The following is a 26,307-nucleotide window of genomic DNA, read 5'->3' as shown; positions in this document are numbered from 1 at the left end:
CCGGGAGGCAGGGTTGGCGGTGACATAAATAAATATTTCTCTGCTCTCTGCCCCGGGCTTGGGCTCTGAGCAAACACCACAGCCTGAAAGGGAGGCCGTGACAAGGAGGAAGCTGGGGAGGTGAGTTCAGGGCTGCGAGTCAGGAGACCTGTGTTCCAGGCCCAGTCCTGACTGGGAGGACGTGGACATCAGGCGACTAGTGAGCTGGGAGGAGAGATCACGGTGTGGTCTGGGGAATGCTGGGACCTCGGGCAGGTCTTTCCAGCCTGCTCCCTGCATCTAGGCCTAGCATGCGAAGCCCTTCCCACCGTCTCCTGTCTCCTCCCCCATTCCCTCTCGGCACCCACACACCCCTAACCTTGGTTCTCTGGGACTACTGAGTCCCCCACAACCCCACAGGATTTGTCCCTCTCCTGGAAAGTCCTCCCCTTCCTGTGACATGGTGGTATGGTGAAGGCGACAGAGGTGGGGGTTTAGAGTTAGACATGGGCTTGAAGGAGAAGAGGGAGACAGGGTGAGATGGATGGCATCCTGGATGCAATGGACATGACTTTGGGAAAACTCCGGAAGAGGGTGAGGGACAGGGAAGCTTGGCACGCTGCAGTCCATGGGGTTGCAAAGAGTCAGACACGACTTGATAACTGAACAGCAATGGGCTTAAATCCTGACCTGGGTGTCTTTAGGCTTGTGACTTCAGCTCTCTGAGCCTGTTTCCTCATCTGCAAACTCGACTTGGTGATTCCTGTCTCTTTCCTGGCTGCAATAATCAAATGAGATAATCATTACTAACAATAATCGGACTCATCTCTTCCGTGCAGCCTTTACGTGTGCATGAATTTATCTCCCAAGGAGCTCCTAAACTAGAAGGGAAGACAGACCTGTTTGCTAATTATAACACTTCCATGTGATAAGTGCTATAAGCAAAGTACCTATGAGGTGCTGGGAATTCTCAGAAAAGATCGACCTACTTGAGATCCAGGGGAGACTCTGGACAGATCCTGGAGGAGGAAACTAGTATTTATTAATGCCCACTATGCCTCAGGCTGAAGCTCCAATACTTTGGCCACTTGATGTGAAGGCCAATTCATTGGAAAAGACCCTGACGCTGGGAAAAACTGAAGGCCAAAGGAGAAGGGGGCGGCAGAGGATAAGCTGGTTAGATAACATCACCAACTCAATGGACATGAATTGGAGCAAACTCCGGGAGACAGTGAAGGACAGAGGAGACAGGCATGCTGCAGTCCATGGGGTCACAAAGAGTCAGACACGACTTAGTGACTGAAAAACAACAAGCATCAGTCACTCTCCTAGAGGCTTGAAAAGCATTGCTAAACGCCTTATGCAAGCAAAACCCTCACAAATGCCTGATTTATTTATACTATAAGGCTAAATAATTGTACTTGCACTTGTACCACATTTTTTTAGTCAAAACTCAGGACACTTCTCATTTCAGTTCAGTTGCTGCTGCTGCTGCTGCTGCTGCTGCTAAGTCGCTTCAGTTGTGTCCGACTCTGTACGACCCCATAGACGGCAGCCCACCAGGCTCCCCGGTCCCTGGGACTCTCCAGGCAAGAACACTGGAGTGGGTTGCCATTTCCTTCTCCAATGCATGAATGTGAAAAGTGAAAGTGAAGTCGCTCAGTCGTGCCCAACTCTTAGCGACCCCATGGACTGCAGCCCACCAGGCTCCTCCATCCATGGAATTTTCCAGGCAAGAGTACTGGAGTGGGGTGCTCAGTCGCTAGTCGTGTCCAACTGTTTGCGACCCCATGGACTGCAGCATGCCAGGCTTCTCTGTCCATCCCCAACTCCCAGAGTTTACTCAAACTCATTCTCGTCGAGTCCGTGATGCCATCCAACCATCTCATCCTCTGTTGTCCCCTTCTCCTCTCACTTTCAATCTTTCCCAGCATCAGGGTCTTTTCAAATGAGTCAGTTCTTCACATCAGGTGGCCAAAGTTTTGGAGTTTCAGCTTCAGCATCAGTCCTTCAAATGAATATTCAGGACTGATTTCCTTTAGGATGGACTGCTTGGATCTCCTTGCAGTCCAAGGGACTCTCAAGAGTCTTCTCCAACACCACAGTTCAAAAGCATCAATTCTTCGATGTTCAGCTTTCTTTATAGTCCAACTCTCACATCCATACATGACTACTGGAAAAACCATAGCTTTGACCAGAAGGACCTTTGTTGGCAAAGTAATGTCTTTGCTTTTTAATATGCTGTCTAGGTTGGTCACAGCTTTTCTTCCAAGGAGAAAGCATCTTTTCATTTCATGGCTGCAGTCACCATCTGCAGTGATTTTGGAGCCCCCCAAAATAATGTCTCTCACTGTTTCCCCATCTATTTGCCATGAAGTGATGGGACCAGATGCCATGATCTTAGTTTTCTGAATGTTGAAATATAGGCCAACTTTTTCACCCTCCTCTTTCACTTTCATCAAGAGGCTTTTTAGCTCCTCTTCACTTTCTGCCATAAGGGTGGTGTCATCTGCATATCTGAGGTTATTGATATTTCCCCCAGCAAACTTGATTCCAGCTTGTGCTTCATCTAGCCTGGCATTTCGCATGATGTACTCTGCATGTAAGTTAAATAAGCAGGGTGACAATATACAGGCTTGACATACTCCTTTCCCAATATGGAACCAGTCTGTTGTTCCATGTCCAATTCTAACTTTTGCTTCTTGACCTGCATACAGATTTCTTAGGAGGCAGGTCAGGTGGTCTGTTATTCCCATCTCTTTCAGAATTTTCCACAGTTGATTGTGATCCACACAGTCAAAGGCTTTGGCATAGTCAATAAAGCAGAAGTAGATGTTTTTCTGGAATTCTCTTGCTTTTTCGATGATCCAACAGATGTGGGCAATTTGATCTCTGGTTCCTCTGCCTTTTCTAAAACCAGCTTGACCATATGGAAGTTCACAGTTCACCTGGCTTCAGTTCACCTGAAGCCTGGCTTGGAGAATTTTCAGCATTACTTTGCTAGCATATGAGATGAGTGCAATTGTGCGGTAGTTTGAACATTCTTTGGCATTGCCTTTCTTTGGGATTCTAATGAAAACTGACCTTTTCCAGTCCTGTGGCCATTGCTGAGTTTTCCAAATTTGCTGGCATGTTGAGTGCAGCACTTTCACAGCATCATCTTTTAGGATTTGAAGTAGCTCAGCTGGAATTCCATCACCTCCACTAGCTTTGTTTGTAGTGATGCTTCCTAAGGCCCACTTGCCTTTGCATTCCAGGATGTCTGGCTCTAGGTGAGTGATCACACCATCATGGTTATCTGGGTCATGAAGATCTTTTCTGTACAGTTCTTCTGTGTATTCTTGCCACCTCTTCTTAATATCTTCTGCTTCTGTTAGGTCCATACCATCTCTGTCCTTTATTGAGCCCATCTTTGCATGAAATGTTCCCTTGGTATCTCTAATTTTCTTGAAGAGATCTCTAGTCTTTCCCATTCTATTGTTTTCCTCTATTTCTTTGCACTGATCACTGAGGAAGGCTTTCTTATCTCTCCTTGCTATTCTCTGGAACTCTGCATTCAAATGAGTATATCTTTCCTTTTGTCCTTTGCCTTTTGCTTCTCTTCTTTTCTCAGCCATTTCTAAGGCCTCCTCAGACAACCATTTTGCCTTTTTCTTGAGGATGGTCTTGATCCCTGCCTCCTGTACAATGTCATGAACTTCTGTCCATAGTTCTTTAGGCATTTCTGTCTATTAGATCTATTCCCTTGAGTCTATTTGTCACTTCCACTGTATAATCATAAGAGATATGATTTAGGTCATACCTGAATGGTCTTGTGGTTTTCCCTACTTTCTTCAGTTTAAGTCTGAATTTGGCAATAAGGAGTTCATGATCTGAGCCACAGTCACTTCCTGGTCTTGTTTTTGCTGACTGTATAGAGCTTCTCCATCTTTGGCTGCAAAGAATATAATCAGTCGGAAATCAGTATTGACCATCTGATGACGTCCATGTGTACAGTCTTCTCTTGTGTTGTTGGAAGAGGGTGTTTGCTATGACCATTGTGTTCTCTTGGCAAAATTCTGTTAGCCTTTAACCCGCTTCGTTTTGTACTCCAAAACCAAATTTGCTGTTACTCCAGGTATCTCTTGACTTCCTACTTTTATATTCCAGTCCCTTACAATGAAAAGGACATCTTTTTTGGGTGTTAGTTCTAGAAGGTCTTGTAGGTCTTCATAGAACCATTCAACTTCAGCTTCTTCAGCATTGCTGGTTGGGGCATAGACTTGGATTACTGTGATATTGAATGGTTTGGCTTGGAAATGAACAGAGATCATTCCGTCATTTTTGAGATTGCATCCAAGTACTGCATTTCGGACTCTTTTGTTGACTATGATGGCTACTCCATTTCTTTTAAGGGATTCCTGCCCACAGTAGTGGATATAATGGTCATCTGAATTAAATTCACCCATTCCTGTCCATTTTAGTTCGCTCATTCCTAAAATGTCGATGTTCACTCTTGCCATCTCCTGTTTGACCACTTCCAATTTGCCTTGATTTATGGACCTAACATTCCAGGTTTCTATGCAATATTGCTCTTTACAGCATCGGACTTTACTTGCATCACCAGTCACATCCTCAGCTGGGTGTTGTTTTGCTTTGGCTCTGTCTCTTCATTCTTTCTGGAATTATTTCTCCACTGATCTCCAGTAGTATATTGGGCACCTACCCACCTGGAGAATTCATCTTTCAGTGTCCTATCTTTTTGCCTTTTCATTGTCCTAGCAAAGGATTTGGGGTCCACGAAGAGTCCAAGAGGAGAACTAGAAGCTATAGAATGAATGTAGAAACACCAGAATTTGCAGGATAGCCCAGTGGTTTCTGAATCACAGACTTTTCTCCACAGTGCCTGGTCTGGCCATGCACTTGCCATACAATAATTATCTAACAAGTGCTTAGTGGATTGAGGGCAGTATGTGTGTGTGTGTGTGTGTGTGTGTGTTTTCCACTCCTTCATGCTGCTGGGATATTCTACTGTAAATGAACAGAAGCTACTAGCTGTCTTCCCTAAGGATCCTATGTTGGAGAAAAAACTGCTGAGACCTTGGCCTTCTGCATGCTGTCTCGCTTTTATTCTAATATCATCCATCTGCTTCTGGCTGGTCACAGAATAAAGCCATCATTCTTTGTCTTATCATCCAAAATCTTCCATGAACCTTTTCCAGTTTTATCCACCAGCACCTGTCTCCTCCCTTTCTTCCCAACCCTAGGCAGGGAATGAGTGACTTCCTGTCTCCTTAAACTCACCCATGCTTCACCTGTGCCTCCCACACTGGGAAGCTATTACTAGCTGCACAGTTATCTCCCCACTGAAAAGATGGAGTCTGTTTCTCCACTCCCTTGAATCTAGGTGGGCCCCATGACTGCTGGGACCACTAGGATATGGCAGAAGCAACACTGGCTGTTGGGGTTAAAGCCCTTCAGGGAAGCTTCTGCTTCCTGCCTCTCAGAATGCTTGCTCCTTCTTGGAACCCAGCTTACATGGTCTGAGAAGCCCCAAGCTTGTGCAGAGGTCATGGGTAGATATGCTAGTTGACAGTCCCAGCTGTACTCCCAACTGACAGCCACGTGTCACTAAGCTGCCACGTGAGTGAGCCACCACAGACACCCAGACCAGCTGAGCCTTGAGATGTGAATGTCAGGCAGAAACCACGTGTAAGACCCCAAGCAAGGACCTCTCCACTGAGCCCACTCAACCTATAGAGCCATCAAGCCATTAAGTCTTGGAGCAGTTGGTTACACAGGGACAGATAATCAGCAAATTGGTCTTTTCTCCAGTGCCGTCTTCCTAATGCTACCCCAATCTAAACCTTCCTCGGTCATGACACTTGACTGTCTTCTCCTCCCCAGGACACTTCTTCCACCGCTGATTACTTATAATAATTGTTTGCACCAATCATGATGGCTTGAGATCCCTTGACCAACTTTTCTTTTAAAACATTAAAAAATAACCTGTAAACAGAAATGTTCTATTGTTTCTAAAAATGGAAAACTTGCCATCAATAGAAAGCAACAAAATAAATTCGATGAAACAGATCAATGTCATTCTAGCTGGACAGTGTTACCTCCCAAAGTGTCTGGGCCCAAGGCAGGTCTTCTGTTTAAAAAATGGAGTGAGTGTTGTAGCCAGACTCTGAGATTCAGCATCCAGGTAGTTACCAGCAGACCAGCATCTGGATCCCTGGATCACATGAACGTGGTCATGTATCCTTCAAGTCAGTAGTTCCACGAAGCTTTGTGATTCCTTCACCTTCCTGACTATGGCAGGTGCCAGAGCTCTCCAGTCTGCAGTGGTTTGGAAGCCTCCAGCCTTTCCAAAAGGAAAAGGCAGTGGCACCCCACTCCAGTACTCTTGCCTGGAAAATCCCATGGATGGAGGAGCCTGGAAGGCTGCAGTCCATGGGGTCGCTAAGAGTTGGACACAACTGAGCGACTTCACTTTCACTTTTCACTTTCCTGCATTGGAGAAGGAAATGGCAACCCACTCCAGTGTTCTTGCCTGAAGAATCCCAGGGACGGGGAGCCTGGTGGGCTGCTGTCTATGGGGTTGCACAGAGTTGGACACGACTGAAGTGACTTAGCAGCAGCCTTTCCAATATTTTAAAAGAATTGAGTGCATAAAATCCCTTCCTACCAAAAATGCTGAGTTCTATTTTTGTTTCTTGCATTGACCCCAGACTTAAACACCTTGACTTCTGACAGCTCCTGCAGCAGCTCCTGGGTTTGTTTCTTTTATTATTCAAGTAGTTCCTTCAGAGTATTTTCAATGTGGGTCTTTGTGTATTCTACCTTCTAAGGCTTTATTTGTCTAAGAATATTTTTAGTATGACCTCATGTTTGAATGATGATTTGGCTGCCTTTAAAATTCTGGATTGAAAGGGTTGTCTTCTTTCAATTCTTATAGTAACATTATTCCTTGACTTCCTTGATCAAGTGTTGTTACTGAGTTGTATAACATCAGTATAAATCTTGGTGCTTTGTAAGGGAGGCTATTTCTTTCTGCCCTTCCTCTTTGTATTTCAGATTTTCGATTTTATCACGATATTTTGTGTGGATTTTTCTGCTGTTGGCGACTCCATGAGTCCTTTCAGTCTGATTTAATTCATTTTCCTTTAATCCTGGAACATTTAATCTCTCTTATTTCTTCAGTTCTTCCTTATTCTCCATTTTTCATCTCCTCTCCTTTCAGGACACCTACTTCTACTCTCCGTCACTCTTTGATTTTCTTTTTCATTTGTTATCTCTTTATTTTTTCCTGCTTCCTTCTGGGACAGTTCTCAATCTGATTTTCCTCTTTACTGCATGTATGCGTGCTAAGTCAGTTCAGTTGTGTCCAGCTCTTTGTGACCCTGTGGACCATAGCCTGGCCAGGATTCTCTGTCTATGAGGAATACTGACGTGGGTTGCCATGCCCTCCTCCAGGGGACCTTCCTGACCCAGGGATCTAACCCACGTACGTCTCTTATATAAGTCTCCTGCATTGGCAGGCAGGCTCTTTACCACTAGCACCACCTGGGAAATGTTAATTTAATTGTATCCAACCTGATATTTTAACCATCTATTGTGTCCTTTATTTTTTATTTTTCACTACAAATTTATTTTCTTTTGTGCCAGAGCCTGATTCAGAGCTGATTTGACAGCCTTATTGGTCCAAAACATATAATGAGGCAATGTGAAGCATTTCTGAATAAAGAAGTGGAGAAAGGAACAGGCTGAAAGACGGCAATGTCTCTTTCGTCGCTGGGGCACAGGGTCCAGCTGGATTGCAGAGCTCTGTTCTGTTTACAGAACGTGAGAACAGAGCGCCTTCCTCTGTGGCGCTTCTGACCTGAGGCTAAGTAGAGGGGAGGCAAGGACTTCTGCCAGGTGTGTCCTTTATTTTAAATAGTGTATCTTCCACGGGCTTCCCTGGTGGCGCAGGGGTAAAGAATCCGCCTGCTAAGCAGGCATCACAGTTTGATCCCTGGGTCAGGAAAATCCCCTGGAGGAGGAAATGGCAACCCACTCCAGTCTTCTCGCCTAGAAAATCTCATTGACAGAGGACCCTGGGGCGCTGCAGTCCAAGGGGTAGCAAAAGAGTGGGACACCACTTAGCAACTAACCAACAACAACGGCAAGTTTCATGGCTGATCTTGTGCTTTCGTTGTCTCCTATGACTTCTTGTCCTTGTACTATTCTACAGAGGTCTTCCCTTATCTTTTTAAATATTAATAAAATTATCATGCTTTACTTCAAAATCTTGGTCCATCTACTTCGATCATTCTGCTTCAGATGACATATGCTGCTTGCTTGACTGTCTTTTATAACCGTTGTTGTACTTCTTAGGCATCTAATTATTTTGGTGAGTGAATTCAAGTTCCCCTGGGGGTACTTGCTCTCAGCCTGGTAATGTGCCCTGTGGAAGAGCCAGAGGCACTTGGAAAAGAAAAAATGAGCCCAGGGGCAGAGAGACACAGACTCCCTCAGCCACTCTCTTCTGGTTGGCACACTGCCTGTGTGTCTGCCAGGCTTCATCTCTGAGTTCCAGGGAGCAGCAGCCTTGGCAGGAGGTCAACTCCTTCGGTGGGATTCTACAGACTGGGTGGGGGGTGGGGTTGGAAGGGCATCGATGGGCAAGTGAATGCCTGAGCCTTGGTCTGATTTGACTGATTCCTCATCTCAGCAGGGCTTGGAGCTGCTCCAAGGGCTTCCATAGTGACTAGAGTGGTAAAGAACTTGCCTGCCAGCGCAGGAGCCTCAGATTTGATCCCTGGGTCAAGAAGATCCCCTGGAGAAGGAAATAGCAACCCACTCCAGCATTCTTGCCTGGGAAACCCCACGGACAGGGGAGCCTGGTGGGTTGAAGTCCATGGGGTGACAAAATAGTCGGACATGTCTTAGCGACTAAAATAACAACAGACTCCCCCCAGGGCTGTAGCTGCCAACTTCTGCACTACAGGGACAGGAGGCAGTGAACTGTCCCAAGACAAGCAGCAGGGACCCAAAGCGGGTAAGTGTCTTTAGAGGACAGTGCAGAGGCCAGTCACTCATTCCACACTGGAAGCGTGTGTACCACGGTACTGTGCCAGATAATGGGGGAGACCGTGGGATATGGTCCCTGCCCTCACGGGGTTCACGCTCTGACAACAGACTAACAGACTCAGCCTAGTTCCCTACTAAGGCCCCCATCCTCGTCCTGCCTTTCGAGCATCTCACTTAGTCTTTCTAAGCCCCAGTTTCTTCATCTGCAAAATGGAGATGATAAAAATATCATCTTGCTTTTCTTTAATCGACATACCTCATGCTTAAAGATAACTGAATTTGTCAACCTTGATTCTAGATTCACATTCTGCCACCTTTTCTTCTCTCATTTTTCCCCCCACTCTCCCATAGGGTTAGGTTTTCAGGAGACAGTTCATGCCAAGTGATTACAAATGATTAGCAAATGCCCAGCACACTCAGCGCTCTCAGAAATATAAATTGCTGTTGTTATTATTGCTGTGATCAATGACATCATTTCTGGGGATTAGGTAGGAACATGGAGCTGCTTCTGTACACTAAATAAATCCTCTTTTGTCCTCTGGGCAAACCAGTTACTGTTAAGGTCTGAGACTGGAGAGAAGATCAATGCAGGGCTCCTATAGTTTCCATAAGAGAGGACAGAGTGGACTTGGCTCTTGGAAAACTTTTGGTCAAGAAATAGTGAGAAAGGGGTTAGGAGCTGAGGGGGAGGTGAGGAAATAAACCAAGTGACATTTTCCAGAAAGGACTACTAATACCACCACAGGCATTAGGAGTTTGGATAACTAGTCCCTTTTCTGCAGTTTCTTGCCTGTTTTTTTTTTCTTAATTGCTGAAGGGCACTACAGGGAGGAGGTTAGGACTTCCTGGAATCTCAGCCTAGCTTCTGTCTAGCCTCAGGGCCTGTGTCTCTCCAGGACCCAGGAGACCAAGTGCCCAGGGCTCACAAGACTTTTGGGGGCTCACAAAAAATGTTTCTTATTTCTTTCAAAATCAGAAGAAAACAGGAACTTTTAGGATGAAGAAAATGTTTTAATGTACCAATACAGTTATTAAGATAACTGAATATTTGTTATGGAGGAAGGGGCGCATGAAGGCAAAATGGCGTCCTGGGTTAGCCCTGTGACCGCCAGCCCTGTGTGAACCTCAGCAGGGAGCAACGGGAAACTACTCACTTCCTGGGCTGCCGAGGGTAGGAAAGGGCCTGGGGCACGTGGGGCATTTAGTGCTGTGCGGGCCCCAGCAAACCCACAGCAAGCAGGCATTAACCATTGACCATTTATTTCTCTCTGAGACCTGAAGGCTAAAACCTTAGGAATATCTGAAGGAGCGTTAGGGGATCAGGGACGGCAGCTCGGGGAGCAAGTTACACAATTGCATTTTTAATTTTTTATTCATTTATTTTTATTTATTTTTCAGCCACGCAGTGCAGCATGTGGGATCTTAGTTCCCCAACCAGGGATCAAACCCATGCCCCCTGCATTGGGAGAGTGGAGTCTTAACCACTTGTGAACCACCAGGGAAGTCCTCGTAGGGTTAATTTTTTTTGGCTGTGCCACGGGACATGTGGGAACTTAGTTCCCCAACCAGGGATCAAACCCACGCCTCCCTACATTGGAAGCACAGTGACTTAACCACTGGACCGCCAGGGAAGTCCCACACTATTGCTTTTTATTGCACAGCAGACTGAAAGAGATGATCCCCGGTGGAGGAACAGGTGGAAGCTGCAGAAGGCCCGGCCCCATGGGCTGGGGGCTCTGCAAGAAACCAGACATAGAGCAGGAAAAAGAGGTCTCTCTGAACTTTCAGCACAAGCCAGAGGCAGGTGTTAGTCTTGACGAATGAGTGAGTGACTGAGTGAACGAATGAATGATGCGTGGACCGTGGAAGAACTGAACCACCCTGATGCTCGTTGGCCCGAACAGCTGACTCAATAGGTACCAAGACACAAGCTTCTCTGAAGGGGAAGGGAAACTCATCTTTATAAGTAAGGGCCTTGGATAGCATCCCCTTTAATAAATTGGGAAACCGAACCTCAGGGAGGCGATGTGGCTTGAACAAAATCCCACAGCTCGAAAACCGAGGCCTCCCTCCCAGCTCTGCACCCCATCCTCCCTGCTGGCTGAGGCTGCCCTGGCCATCCAGGGTCTGCATGGACCCCTGACATGCCAGGAGCTTCCAACACCGCCCCCTCCACCTCCTCGAGCCCACGGGGTGCCATAGGATCTGGCAGCCCTGCTGAGGGCCCCAACTGCTCAGGAGTGTCCGACCCAGGCAGGAGGCCCCTCACCACAGGCCTGGAAGCTGGCTGAAGAACAGGCCTCTCCTGTCTTTAGAGATCACCACACCCCCTTTCCCTTCCTTAGGCCAAACTGCAGCCACCAACCCCGGGAGCTTCAAACCACAGGAGAGGTTCCAGCCCAGCTGCCACGCTCTGGTCCTACCCCTCAACTGTACTGACACCCAGCCCTGCTGAGGAATCCACGGAGACTTGCTGACTGGCAGGCTCTGGCCTTGGCTTGGTCCCCTTTCTCCCTTCCTGCCTCCTCCTGCCCACAGAGGACCTATCGTCCTGATGAGGAACTCCTTTGAAAGAAGACAAAGCAGGATCCACCCTGCCAGATCCCAAAGCAAAGAGTGGGATATCAGAAACCCAGACGCCAACGACTGCATCAGGAGGCCGGATGGATGGAGATGCAGAAATCGATAGGGCAGTGCGCTCTGTGCTTGGAGGTGGTCCAGGAGAAACAAACCCACCACTGATTCTGGGCTGCCTGCAGAGGCCCTGGTATGGTAGCCTGCAGGGTACACCCCAACACAGGCACTGCTTGGCCAGCAATACCTGGCCCAGGTTAGAGAGGCTCCTGCTTTGGATTATTTTTCTTCAATACCAAACATATCTTTTAAAAAGTAAATTGAACATATATAATTTGGGGTCTTTATTTTCAATATATATGAGGGTTTTTTTTTCTTCTTTTTAATTAAAAGCGTTTACTGGGCAACTTAAAAATCCACTTTACCTTTCCTTTTTTAACTTTCCATTCTATTTTATTGGAAGACTGGAAAGTAAAGGGAAGTGTTGTAGTATTCATATTCCCAGAGAATCTCCCAGATCACTGTAGTGACAAAGCACTTGGATAAGGAGACTTGAGGTCTCCCCTAACAGTTCTTCACTGGGTGTATCTCATCTTTTCTGCACTCCAGTTTCCTCATCTGAAGGAGCCCTCTATTACCTTTAAGGGTTCCTGTAGCATCTACTTTTGCTTTATTGACTATGCCAAAGCCTTTGACTGTGAGGATCACAACAAACTGTGGAAAATTCTGAAAGAGATGGGAATAACAGACCACCTGACCTGCCTCTTGAGAAATCTGTATGCAGGTCAAGAAGCAACAGTTAGAACTGGACATGGAACAACAGACTGGTTCCACATAGGAAAAGGACTATGTCAAGGCTATATACTGTCACCCTGCTTATTTAACTTATATGCAGAGTACATCATGTGAAATGCCAGGCTGGATGAAGCACAAGCTGGAATCAAGTTTGCCGGGAGAAATATCAATAACCTCAGATATGCAGATAACACCACCCTTATGGCAGAAAGCAAAGAAGAACTAAAGAACCTCTTGATGAAAGTGAAAGAGGAGAGTGAAAAAGTTGGCCTAAATCTCAGCATTCAGAAAACTTAAGATTACGGCATCTGGTCCCATCACTTCATCACAAATAGATGGGGAAACAGTGGAAACAGTGACAGACTTTATCTTTTTGGGCTCCAAAATCACTGCAGATGGTGACGGCAGCCATGAAATTAAAAGACGCTTACTCCTTGGAAGAAAAATTATGACCAACCTAGACAGCATATTAAAAAGCCGAGACATTACTTTGCCAACAAAGGTCCGTCTAGTCAAAGCTATGGTTTTTCCAGGAGTCATGTATGGATGTGAGAGTTGGACTATAAAGAAAGTTGAGTGCCAAAGAATTGATGCTTTTGAACTGTGATGTTGGAGAAGACTCTTGAGAGTTCCTTGGACTGCAAGGGGATCCAACCAGTCCAACCTAAAGGAAATCAGTCCTGAATATTCATCAGAAGGACTGATGCTGAGGCTGAAAACTCCAATACTTTGGCCACCTGATGTGAAGAACTGACTCATTTGAAAAGGCCCTGATGCTTGGAAAGACGGAAGGTGGGAGGGAAGGGGGTGACAGAGGATGAGATGGTTGGATGGCATCACTGACTCAATGGACATGAGTTTGCGTAAACTCCAGGAGTTGGTGATCGACAGGGAGGCCTTTTGTGCTTCAGTCCATGGGGTCACAAAGAGTCGTACACAACTGAGCTACTGAACTGAACCGAACTGAGGCTCCTACACCCTGTGATCCTGCAGGATAGGGATCAGACTGGATGTTGCTTTCCTCCTCTCAGAGCCTAGGGGGTCTCTAGGGGGCTGACTATCAGGCTGGGAGGAGCAGCACAGTGTCCAGGCCTGTCCCTTAGGTGTAAATTCTACCAGCAGGGGATTCCTCCCTGAGAAAAGACCCTGATGGTGGCAGGAGAGAAGGCAGAGGCTCAGAACATGTGATGGGGGACACGCCTTTCAAGCTAGGGGGTGGGGATTGGGTGGGAGACGAGGGTGGCGGTGAGGGGGTGGGTAGGAGGGGAGAACTTGGGGGGTCTACATCACTTCTGTAAAGAGACGCTCTCCCTGGAAAATCAAAGCTCTCCTCTCAAAGCCAAGAGCCCCAGTCCTCAGCCTGGGTTCATGCATTCCACAGACTTTCACTGAATGCCTGCTATGTGCAGGGCACTGTTGTAGGTGGGGATATGGTGAGAAAGGAGGCAGGCTTATTCCCTGAGTTTACAAGTCGGTGGGAAACACAGATATCGAATGATTACGAGCAATTATGGAAAGCGCTGAGGAAACGCTTTGAACTTGGCTCTTCAGAGAGATACAGTGCCTCCCACGTTCTCCTGATCTGTTTGCCCAAATCTCTCACCTCCACTTCAGATCTCTGCTTTCCTAGTCACCGCAGGGAGATGGAACCCTCAACAGGCTGTCTGCCAGGACGTCAGACAGGCTGTAGGCTCCTCACTTGGCTAAGAGTGGTTCCACCTCGAGGACACAGCTCCCTCCCAGCCTGAGACGGCAGTGGCCACGGTCCACAGGAGGAGACGAAGGACGTGGGAACCGGCTGTGGGGATAAGCTTTGATTCCACTAGAGCAGATTTCCCCAGAGACCCAGCACACTCCCCTGGCCCAGCTCCCCACGAGCCTGGCTCAGCAGGCACACCCGGGGGCGGGGGTCAGCCCACCTGGCCCCACACTGCCCCCTTCAGCCACCTCACCAGCAGCCAGGACACAGCAGGACTAGGTGAGGAAGGTGCCGCTGCCATGAAGGGGCTATGGGAGCCCCTTTCCCGTTTCCTCTTCCGTTCTCATCAGGCACCCGCCGTCCTTGGCTGTCTCTTGGCACCCCTGACCCCTGCAACTTGGGGATGGACACTTAGAGGACGTGAGAAAGGCATCTGACCTACCTAGAGTTCCAGCTGCTCCATCTACCTCCATGTGGCCGCCAGGTCAGGATTCCAGCATTCTGTGTGCCTTCCCCTACTCTGCGCTCTGGCTGAGCTTATCATGTTACTCCCTTGCCCCCCTCAAGAAGGGGTGCCCCAAATCTGTTGCTTTGGGCTTATCTTAGTCTGTTACACTGCTGTATCCACCTAGACCACCATCTCCTATCCATACCCATCTGTTAGGGTCTGGCTATCTCTAAATTCACTATTTACTGACTACTTGCCACACGCCAACTGTGGTACTACCTACTCACTCATCGTTCATTCATTCAACAAACGTGCGGTGAGACCTACTGTTTTCGTTGTTGTTTAGTCTCTAAGTTGGGTCTGGCTCTTTTGTGACCCCAGGGACTGGAGCCCACCAGGCTCCTCTGTCCATGGGGCACCATATAATGGTGAACCAACGAGACATGGCCCCTGACCCCAAGAAGCTAGAGTCTGGTGGAAATTAACAGCTCATTTTTACTGAGTGCCTATAATATACAGACCTTGTCCTAAGCACTTTATATGGACTATCTGACAATCTGTCAAAGAAATTGCCTTGTTTAGGGAATAAAGCAAACCGCAGAGAAATGCAAAGTCCTGCCCAAGACTCCCTTGTAGCTCAGTCGGTAAAGAATTTGCCTGCAGTGCAGGAGGCCCGGGTTCAATCCCTGGGTTGGGAAGATCCCCTGGAGAAGGAAATGGCAACCCACTCCAGTATCCTTGCCTGGAAAATCTCATGGACAGAGGAGCCTGGTGGGCTGCAGTCCATGGGGTCGCAAAGAATCCGGCACGACTGAGCGACTAACACTTAAGGCGCAAAGCAGGGATTCCAACGCCCAGGCTGACTGATTGCAAAGCAGCAGCTCTTAGCACTATGCTTTCTTTCTTCACGGCTGTTCACTCAGTCGTGTCTGACTCTTTGTGACCCCATGGACTGTAGCCTGCCAGGCTCCTCCGTCTATGGCATTTCCCAGGCAGTCTTCTTCCCCATGCAGCGACTGAACCTGTCTCCCAGCTCCTGCACTGGCAGGCGGATTCTTCACCACTAGCACCACTCAATCCCACTTCTTCCAAGGAACCTTCCCGACCCTCCTCCCAGACTAGAGAGATTCCTAGATCCCTCGAAGCCCGCCTAGTATATGACACACCCATGTCCTCCTGCTGACAGGTACCCAGACCACAGAACGTGTCCCCGCCTCCTTTCTCCGGAGCTGCGGAGTTGGCTGATCTGAACTAGAACCCTGGGTTCTTCCTCCTAGCTGTGGGTTTTCATTGCAGATCCTCCTCCAAGAGGGGCTTCCGCACAGGGCCGACCCTTCCAGACGCCCATTTCACAGATAAAGCCAACAGAGGTCCTGAGTGGTTTAAAATCTCTTCTACCTCCTGGCTGGCCGGGTCTCTTTTCTTCCGGGGAGTCTCGGTCCCTCTGCCAAACGCTTAGTGAGGGAGGTGGGACAAGGAAACGACTTGCCTGCCGGATGCTCGGAATAACACGCCCCAAATGCAGGCTTCTCCGCGAGGGTCGAGCTTGCAACGCCTGCCCCATCCCCATTTCCAAAGCCCGAAGAAGACAACCGACCTCCCTCTCCACTCGGACCACAGCCCACCGCCCTCCGGGCGCAGACCCCAGGCACCTCCTCCAACGAAGGGGGAGGGGGTGGGTGGGACTTGGGGACCCCTCACATTCCCTTTCCTGGCTCCCCTCCGAGGATCGAGGCCGGCAGGTGGATTGTGACCCGCCGCGCCGAGCCGGGCCGCCCGTGCCCCCCGGAGACTCGGGGTCCCCCGCTGCCCGCTCCTCCTACCTGTTCGGGGGAGCCCCGCGCACCGGCCGCCGCCCCGCTCCGCCTCCCGCCAGCGCCGCCGAAGTCTCCCCGACTCCGGCTGCCCCGGGATCCCGCCCCCGGCCCCGCCCCATCGCGCGCAGGTGATCCCGGGAGGGGCCCCGTTGCCCCCTCGGTCCCTGCCTTGGGGGCCGCCCCAGGGGCGCCAGGCTCGGGGCACTGGCTGGGCGGCGCTTCCCGGCCGTGTCCTCACGCTTCTTCCGGCCCAGGTCCTTCTTGGGGTTCCAGTTCGCCCACCCCAGCCCCTCGGTCCACCAAGGCCACTTCAGCCAGGGCCGAAAGGAAGGAGCTTTACAAATATGCCAGGCTAGCTAGATGTGAACTGCAGGGAGTTTGTTAGGTGTCTTTTTTTTTTTTTTTAAATAATATTTGTAGCCTTAAATTTTTTTTCTTTTTGGCTTATAGTTGATTTACGAAGTTGTGTTAGTTTCACTTATATAGCCAAGTGGATCAATTACACAAATAGATATATCCGCCCTTTATTTAGATTCTTTTGGAATATAGGCCATTACGGAGTACTGAGTAGACTTCCCTATTCTATACAATAGATTCTCACTAGTATCTACTTTATCTATACTAGTGGCATCTATTTTATATACAGCAATTCCAGTCTCCCAGTTTATCCCTCCCCACTCCCCCATCCCCTGGTTTGTTCTCTACACCTGTGACTCTACCTGTGGTTTGTAAATAAGTTCATTTGTATCCTTTTTTTTTTTTTTAGATCACACATTAAGCTGAATCATGTATTTGTCTTTCTGAGTCTGACTTCACTCAGTAAGACAATCTCTAGGTCCATCCACGTTGCTGCAAATGGCATTAATTTTGTTCTTTTCTTTTTTTAATGGCTGAGCAATATATGAGCCGTGTCTTTACCCATTCATCTGTTATGGACATTTAGGTTGCTTCCATGTCCTGGCTATTGTAAATGGTGCTACAGTGAACTCTAGCGTGCAGGTACCGTCTCAAGTATGATTTCTCTGAGTTTATGCCTACAAGTGCAATTGCTGGATCATATGGTAGTTCCGTTTTTAGTTTTTTAAGGAACCTCCATACTATTCTCTGTAGTGGCTGTACCTGTATGCTGCTGCTGCTGCTGCTGCTAAGTCGCTTCAGTCGTTTCTGACTTTGTGTGACCCCATAGACGGCAGCCCACCAGGCTCCCCCGTCCCTGGGATTCTCCAGGCAAGAACACTGGAGGGGGTTGCCATTTCCTTCTCCAATGCGTGAAAGTGAAGGCACTTAGTCATGTCTGACTCTTAGTGACCTCATGGTCTGCAACCCACCAGGCTCCCCTGTCCATGGGATTTTCCAGGCAAGAGGACTGGAGTGGGTTGCCATTGCCTTCTCCTGTATAGCTGTCTTTAAAGTTGGATTGTGTGGGGAATTCCCTGGCGATCCAGTGGTTAGGACTCCATGCTTCCACTGCAAGGAGCATGTGTTCCATTCCTGGTCTGGGAACTAAGATCTCCAAGCTGCATGGTGAGGCCAAATAAATAAATAAATTGGGATTATGCTAATCTGACTGAAGGGTTTGGGGGAGGTTGGGGTCTGGCCAATCACAGAATGTTACTGGGAGGTTTGCCAGCTGGCGAGTGTCAAAAGCTCTGCCCTGTAGAATCTGGCAGTCTCCTACATCAGGCTGGTTTATGGACACACAATGGCCCCTCAATCAATATTTATAGAAAAGGAGAAGAGATCTTAGGGGATTCCCTGTTTACAAACAGGAAGCTGAGGCCCAGGCAGCAGAGGTGAGTTGCCCAGAGTCACACAGCAGGGAAATGACAGAGCCAGGGGTACAGTCAGGTTTCCCCACTGTGTTTTCAAGTTATTTCTGGAAAGTGGTTTGGGGCTTATTGCTTTGCCACTGGTGCCTATGAGATGCTGTCAAAGCCTTGATAACTTCCTCCCAAGTTGACTGAGAACTAAGAGAGAACCACTGTGTTTTCACAGGAAACTCTGGTGATTAAAATGTGAAATTCTGTGAATCACTATATTGTACACCTGTAACTTATATTGATACATCAACTATACTTCAATTAAAAAAGAAGTGTAATTCTATCATTCTTTTTTTTTTTTTTTTTAAGTGAAAGCAGGTTTATTGAGAAAGAGACACTTCCATAGACAGGATACTGTCCATCTCAGAAGGTAAGAGTAGCCCCAGCACATGGGGAGTCAGAGCAGCCTGTGATTCTACTTTTTCACTGAATACTTGAGACACAGTCTTTGGCTTCAGAGAGCTTCTCTGGGATGGGAGAGGCAGACTGTCTTCACCGCAGGGGCTGTGAAGGAAGGCAGAAGGCAGGGAGAGTTCACTGAGAAATCACTCTGTTCTTGAGAACTGAGATCTATGAGACCATCTCAAGATGCTTCCAGAAGCTCTTGCTGGGTTGTGCAGGGGGTCAAGAGCTCTAGAGTCAGATGGTCTCAAGTTACAATCCTGATTGCATTGCTTGCTAGTTGCAAGGCAGGAACAGTTTGTTTGTTTGTTTTTTTAAACCTCTCAGACTCAGTTTCTTTCCGTTGAATGAAGGTGATATACTTACCCTAGTATTGTTGTGGTGAGAATTAAAAATGAGATAATGCTTATAAAATGCTAGATAAATGGAAGAATCTTTATGCTAAGTGGTAGGGGCTGGGGAGGTGGGCATTCTGACAGAAGGGTACCTCAGCATCTCTGGCACAGTCCCCTCTGAGAGGTTCAGTGATCTTCAGCCTTCTGTCATCCATGGCTCTGCCCCACCCTCTGCTTCTCCATTAACCGAAGCCAACCAGGTCATAGGACACCTGCCATGTCAGAATGGCTTTGCACACACCTGCCATGAGGGATCTGGGGATGAAACTCTGAAACCCAGCAGGACCCTGCAAAGCCTTGCTTGGTACAAGATCCTCTGTGTCCTTGACTTCTTGTTTGGCTTCCTCCAGTTCCAAACAGCAGACTCAAGCAGTCAGCGACTAGAAAATAGAGTCAAAGGACTCCTAGTTCCTCTTGAAGGCAAGTAGATAGTAATCTGACATATACCCTTGCACTGTCCTGCAGAAACTAAGCCACCCCCACTCCCTGGAGTGACTGGGGACTACATGCTGACCAGACGGACACAGACTCCAGACTGGTTGGAACTGGAAGGTGGATGCTTGAGATTCAAACACCATCTCCCTGTTACCTCTTCACCAGCCAGTCAGAAGAATGTCCATAAGCTGATCATGTGCACTGTGACCTATCCCTGATGCTATAATACTTCTAAAACTCTTGCCTAAAGGCCAGGGGAATTCAGGTCTTTTGAATACTAGCTGCCCGTTCTCCTTGCTTGATGCCCTGCAATAAACGCTGTACTCTTCCTCAGCACAATCCATTGTCCGTAGATTGGCTCTGCTGGTGTCACGTGAGCAGACTCAAATTCAGTCTGGTAACAACTCTTCCTCTCACCAGCCTCCCTCATAAGGAGTTGACCAGGGTCAGACACACAAGCCAAGCTCAGTGAGGCAGAGGCATAAAAAGGCTCTAGCTAAACTTCTTCTCTCAGTTTATTTATTAAGTCCTCCTGTTCACTACAGGCCATGTACTCCGCAAGGTGGGGCAGAATCAGTGGGGGCCCTGCCCCATCCTGTAGACCTCACCTTCCAGAGGGGGCTGTGGAGACAGCTGACATGCAAGCACAAAAGATGGTAACACAAGAGAAGGACAGTCTCTGAAAAGTTCCCTGAAGGACACAACATGCTGTTTTTGATTATTATTGGTGGGAGAGCAGGAACTCCTTCAGAAACAGAGGGAAGGGTGTCTGTCGGAAGAAGACAGCTGAGCTGAGATAGAAAGGACAAGCAGGTAGATATAGGAGGAGCTGCGGCTGAGCAGCGTTCTGGAGGCAGGGAAAGCCTACAAGGTCAGTGTGGTTGACTGGAGTGGGGGCGGAGGGCAGAGTGGACAGGATGAGATCAGAAGCCGACAGAGGTCAGATCTTCTAAGGTCTTGAAAGTGAAAGTGAAGTCGCTCAGTCGTGTCTGACTCTGTGTGACCCCACAGACGGAAGCCCATCACGCTCCTCCGTCCGTGGGATTTTCCAGGCAAGAGTACTCGAGTGGGGTGCCGTCACCTTCTCCAATAATAGATGCACTAGATGTATAGAAGACTCCAGTCTTTCCAGCTGTGGAGACGTGTATGTGAAATTGTGATTTAGAATAAGAAATATATATTTTAGTATTCGTCCATGGTTTTTGGCTCACAGCTCCCCAAACCTTGTGATTCTTGAGTGCTTAGAGTAATAGTGGCATCTTTCATTGTAATACTTGGTTTTTATCCTCAATTCCTAAAATAACTTCACAGTGAAATGAGTGTCATCTGTGATTCACGACAAACCCCTTTCAACCACATCTGAGTTTATGTTGATCAGGTGGTTTTAGGAAGGCCTCCAAGTAGCCTGAGGATGAGAGCTAGTTGCTGGACCAGCTAAGTGATTAGAATTTTTTTAAAAATATTTATCTTATGTATTTATTTATTTGGCTGCACTGAGTCTTAGTTGTGGCATGCAGGATCTTCGATCTTCGTTGCACCACGCGAGATCTTTAGTTACAGCATGCAAAACTCTTAGTTGCAACATGTGGAATCTAGTTCCCTGACCAGGGATCAGACCCGGGGACCCTGCATGGCGAGCATGGAATTTTAGCCACTGGACCACCAGGGAGTGGTTGAAAATTTTGGTGTCCCTCTCCCTACACACACATCCAGGGAGTGGAGAGGGGCTGGAGATTGAATCAATCTTCAGTGGCCAAGATTTAATCAATTGTGTTTAGATAATGAACCCTCCATAAAAAAAACCCAAAAGGAAGCTCAGAGAGCTTTCCCAGTGGGCAAAGAAGACTACGTTCACGTGCTGGGAGGGTGGCGCCCCACCCCAGGCTCCATGGAGACAGAAGCTTCTGTGGTCAGGACCCTTGCCTGACATTCTGGACCTCGCCCTGTGTATCTATACATATGGCTATTCATTCGTGTCTTTTAATATCCTTTCTAATAATCTGGTAACCTAGTAAGTAAACAGTTTGCCTGAGTTCTGTGAGCCACGGTACCAGATCATTCAAGCCCATGGAGAGGGTCCTGGGAACCTCTGATTTACACCAGGTCATCGGAAGCACAGGTGATAACCTGGACCATTAATTAGCATCTGCAGTGAGAGTCAGTCTTGTAGGACTGAGCCCTTGACCTGTGGGATCAGATGCTGTCTCTGGGGAGATGGTGTCAGAACTGAGTGAAATTGTAGGGCATTTGCTGGTGGCACACAATTGCTTGGTGTAAGAAAACTACCTCCCCTCCCCCACCCCCTTTCCCCAAACACAATTGCTGCCCAGAAGTGTCAGAAGTAAAGCTGCTTATTGAGAGCAGAGGAGATATGAGTACGTTTTTGCATGAGTGCAGACACAGAAAATAAAAATAGCACATGCAGACTCTGACAAGTATATAAAACGAATGTCCATGTACTGATGAAGATTTGAAGTTTAGCAGAGTGTAAATAAAATGTGGGGATTTTCCGTGTTCTTTTTTCCCGGTAGAGAAGATGGTGTTTATGTTAAACAGTTTTCTAAGTGAATGAAAATGGCTCATGAAATTACCCAACAAACCACCCCTGTTTCAGATGTACCATATGGATCCTTAGGCTCTGGGAGATTTAAAAAGAACAACAAAAAAACCCTGCTCTTTCCACGTAGAAAGTACTCGAACACATGGAGCTAACCTTCCTTTTCTTGTTGGCAGAGGGTGTTGCTGCAAACCAGCCTTTGAGCACCTGGGTTTTTATCTCCTGGCTGGAACTGTGCAGTCTCTCACTTCTGCCCTCAAAGCCTTAATCTGCTATTTGTGGCTTTTGAGATGGTTGCTGGGGAAACAAGACAAATGTCACAGAGGATTAGAATGCAATTTCGAGGGGAGACAAAGCACAGAGATTCATGAATCCAGAGACATCCAAGTCCACACTGATTCAGCCAGCACACAAAAAAGAGGAAGCAAACATACCCAGGCCAGCTGATTCTGAAATCAACGCCTTGCCTCTCAGCCAAGGGGATGAAGACAGCAACAAAGGCCAAAAGACTCAGAAGCCATGATTCTCAACTATCTACAGTGCACACCGTGTGACTGTCCATGTGACTGTTGCCCATATAAATAGCACTCTTTGAGGACTTCCCTGGTGGCCCAGTGGTTAAGTATCTGCCTTGCAATGCAGGAGGCATGGGTTCAATCCTTGGTCTGGGAACTAAGATCCCACATTTGTTGTTGTTCAGTTGCTAAGTTGACTCTTTGTGACCCTATGAACCACAGCATGCCAGGCTTCCTTGTCCGTTATTTCCCAAAGTTTGCTCAAACTCATGTCCATTGAGTCAGTGATGCCATTCAACCATTCCATCCTCTGTTGTCCCCTTCTCCTGACCTCAAATTTTCAAGCATCAAGGTCTTTTCGAATATGTTGGCTCTTCGAATCAGATGGAGCTTCAGCTTCTGCATCAGTCCTTCTAATGAATATTCAGGCTTGATTTTCTTTAGGATTGACTGGTTTGATCTCCTTCCTGTCCAAGGGACTCTCAAGAGTCTTCTCCAGCACCACATTTCGAAGGTATCAATTCTTTGGCACTCAACATTTATGGTCCAGCTCTCATGTCCATACATGACTACTGGAAGAACCATAGCTTTGACTAGATGGACCTTTGTTGGCAAAGTAATGTTTCTACTTTTTAATACATTGTCTAGGTTTATCATAGCTTTTCTTCCAATGAGCAAGCATCTCTTAATTTCATGGCTGCAGTCACCATCGGCAGTGATTTTGGAGCCCAAGAAAACAAAACCTGCCCATCTATTTTCCCCATCTACTTGCCATGTCATGATGGAACAAGATGCCATTATCTTAGTGTTTTAAATATTGAGCTTTAAGCCAGCTTTTTCAGTCCCCTCGTTCACCTTCATCAAGAGATTTTTTTTAACTTCCTCTTCACTTTTTGCCACTAGGGTGGTATCATCTGCATAACTGAGGTCACAGAGCAACTATGCCCATGGGCCACAACTATTGACCCTGTGCTCTAGAGCCCAGGAGTTGCAACTAGTGAGGCCTCATCCTGCAACTTCTGGAGCCTGTGCCCCAACTAAAGAGTCCATGTGCCACATTGAAATATCCCTCATGACACAACAAAAATCCCACGTGCTACTACTGAGACGACACAGGCAAATAAATAAATAAATTTTTTTTAAAAAGTGTATTCTGTGGAACCCAGAGATGTGATCCAGAGGAGGCAGGACCCATTCCCCCAAGCTGTGGTCCTGCATTTGAATTAATTCCCACTTGAGTTCTGGGAGCTTCTGGGTGATGGAAGGTGAAGAAAGGAGAGAGTGACCGAGACTGAGCCAGGCTTCTGGAACCCCCAGGAAGCCACCCGGTCTCTCGAGGCTTCTGTTCTCACGTCTGTAAAATGGCAGGTTGGGCTGTTTTGTATCTGAGGCTTCTTCCAGTGAGTGTGACTCTCGTGACTGTCCCTTTAACCAGCCAGCCCATGTCACACCTGACAACTTCCTCATTTTTATGATAATTTTTAGGAACCCTATGATTCAATCTCACTGGTTGCCAGGGAAGAATTTTCTGTTCCCAGAGTGAAAATGAGAGGCTGTAAATGAAGCCCTTTGGCCGCCAGGGCAAGCTGCCTTTCCTCACCTTGGCAAGGAAACTGTCTTGTTATCTAGGATTCTAGGAGCACTTCCTGGCAGCAGAGAGCCTATCTGCATCTCTCTCTGCTGCTGGCTTCACTCTCCCCTGGTACCTCCCGGCCCCCTCTAATATCACAGTCACCCTAGGAAACCGAGAGCAGGAGTAGAAGGAATATACACACACAAAGAAGCTACTCCGTTTCCTTCTGGGTGACCTCAGGCAGATCTCGCAACCTTTCTGGGTTTAGTTTGCTCTTCTATGATTCATTCATCCATGCAAATATTTACTGAGTGCTCGCTATGTGCCAGCAATGAATGAAACAGACAATAAGCCCTGTCTTGATGAAGCTGACATTCTGATACGAGGGGAAAACACTAAAAATAAACAAGCCAGGGATAGGGCGTGTTGGAAGGTGGTAAGTGATTTGGGGAAAAATGAAAGGAAGGTGGAGAAGTGATGTCTGCTGCCTACCCAAAGAGTTGCCGTGAGGACTGAATGAGCTGATGTCCATAAAATTACTTCCTCAAACAGTAATAGGCTATGCAAATATAAAGGATAATTATATCATAATGTTTTGTTCAATGAAAGCATATTCAAAAGATCCGAAAGGCATGGAGAATGTGGTGACCCAGGAATGGAGAACCCAAGTCAGCTTGAATCATGGCTGGGGCCGGGAAGGGAGCTTGGACATCCTCTAGCCCAGGGATCTGGCAGTCCCTCAGAGTCACCCATGTGCTTTGAAAAGAGATCAAAGTTGCTCTGCAGAGTCCCTGGAACCTAAGTCTCTGAGGGCAGGGCCAGACATTCACATTTCTTATAACCATCCAGGTGATGCTAATGTGTGACCAGGGTGGAGAGGAGCATCTGACCACAGAGAGGGGATGACTTACCTAAAACCTGAGATCTTTCCTCTCCCAGGCCCAGCGTCACTGCATGTAACTTGGCACCTCATTCCCCTCCCTGCCGGGAGCCCGCACAGGGCTGTCGTGGCGTCTCAGCCCCTCCTCTCACCTTCCCGAAGGCCGGAGTGGCTCTCTTGCGTGTGTGCTCACTCAGTCGTGTCCAACTCTTTGTAACCCTGTGGATGGTAGCCTACCAGGCTCCTCTATCCATGGGATTCTTCAGGCAAGAAAACTGGAGAGGGTTGCTATTTCCTACTCCAGGGGATCCTCCCAACCCAGGAATTGAACCTGCATCTCTTGTGTCTCCTGCGTTGGCAGGCGGATTCCTTGCCACTCTGCCACCCGGGAAGCCCAGTGGCTCTCTTACTTGAAGGCTAAGAAACTGCGTGAGTTTTCAGCAATGGCCAGGCTGTTGATCACTCCGAATTCAATTTCTGTTATGGGTTGAATTGTGTTCCACTCCCCCCATTCCTACCCTGTCCACTACCTGAAAATTCCTATGTGGAAGTCCTAACTTCTAATACAATTTCTTCAGAATCTGTTGTATTTGGAGATATGGCATTTAAACAGGTAATTAAAATATTAATAAAATGAAGTCGTATGAAAGTGAAAGTGTTAGCTGCTCAGCCGTGTCTGACTCTTTGTGCACTGATGGACCACAGCACGCCAGGCTTCCCTGTCCATCATCAACTCTTAGAGCTTACTCAAACTTATGTCCAAGAGTTGATGATGGCATCCAGCCAACACATCCTCTGTCATCCCCTTCTCCTTCCACCCTCAATCTTTCCCAGCATCAGGGCCTTTTCAAATGAGTCAGTTCTTTGCATCGGGTGGAGAAAGTATTGGAGTTTCAGCTTCAGCATCAGTCCTTCAAATGAATATTCAGGACTGATTTCCTTTGAATTGACAGGTTGGATTTCCTTGCAGTCCAAGGAACTCTCATGAGTCTTCTCTAACACCACAGTTCAAAAGCATCAATTCTTTGGTGTTCAGCTTTCCTTATGGTCCAACTCTCACATTCATACATGACTACTGGAAAAACCATAGCTTTGACTAGACGGACCTTTGTTGGCAGAGTAATGTCTCTGCTTTTTAATATGCTGTCTAGGTTGGTCAGAGCCTTTCTTTCAAGGAGCAAGGGTCTTTTAATTTCATGACTGCAGTCACCATCTGTAGTGATTTTGGAGCCCAAGAAAATAAAGTCTCTAACTGTTTCCATTGTTTCCCCATCTATTCGCTATGAAGTGATGGGACTGGATGCCAATATCTTAGTTTTCTGAATTTTGAGCTTTAAGACAACTTTTTCATTCTCCTCCTT

At 47.5% G+C, this 26,307-nt stretch overlaps 1 protein-coding gene across 2 annotated transcripts in view; it reads right to left on the bottom strand.

Annotated features, from left to right (window-relative positions):
• Positions 1–16,425, bottom strand: part of LOC120855091 (non-compact myelin associated protein) — a 54,618-nt gene extending 38,193 nt beyond the window's left edge. For both annotated transcript variants that reach the window (XR_005719141.1, XM_040229698.1), the window contains exon 1: positions 16,376–16,425. The gene's annotated coding sequence lies outside the window, so the exon portion shown is untranslated. The remainder of the gene's footprint in view (positions 1–16,375) is intronic.
• Positions 16,426–26,307: the final 9,882 nt, after the last annotated feature.

This window comes from Oryx dammah, unplaced genomic scaffold (assembly GCF_014754425.2).
Source record: "Oryx dammah isolate SB20612 unplaced genomic scaffold, SCBI_Odam_1.1 HiC_scaffold_27, whole genome shotgun sequence".
Classification (NCBI taxonomy): domain Eukaryota; kingdom Metazoa; phylum Chordata; class Mammalia; order Artiodactyla; family Bovidae; genus Oryx; species Oryx dammah.
Note: the sequence above shows the minus strand (reverse complement) of the source record. Positions and strands in the feature narration are given on the sequence as shown.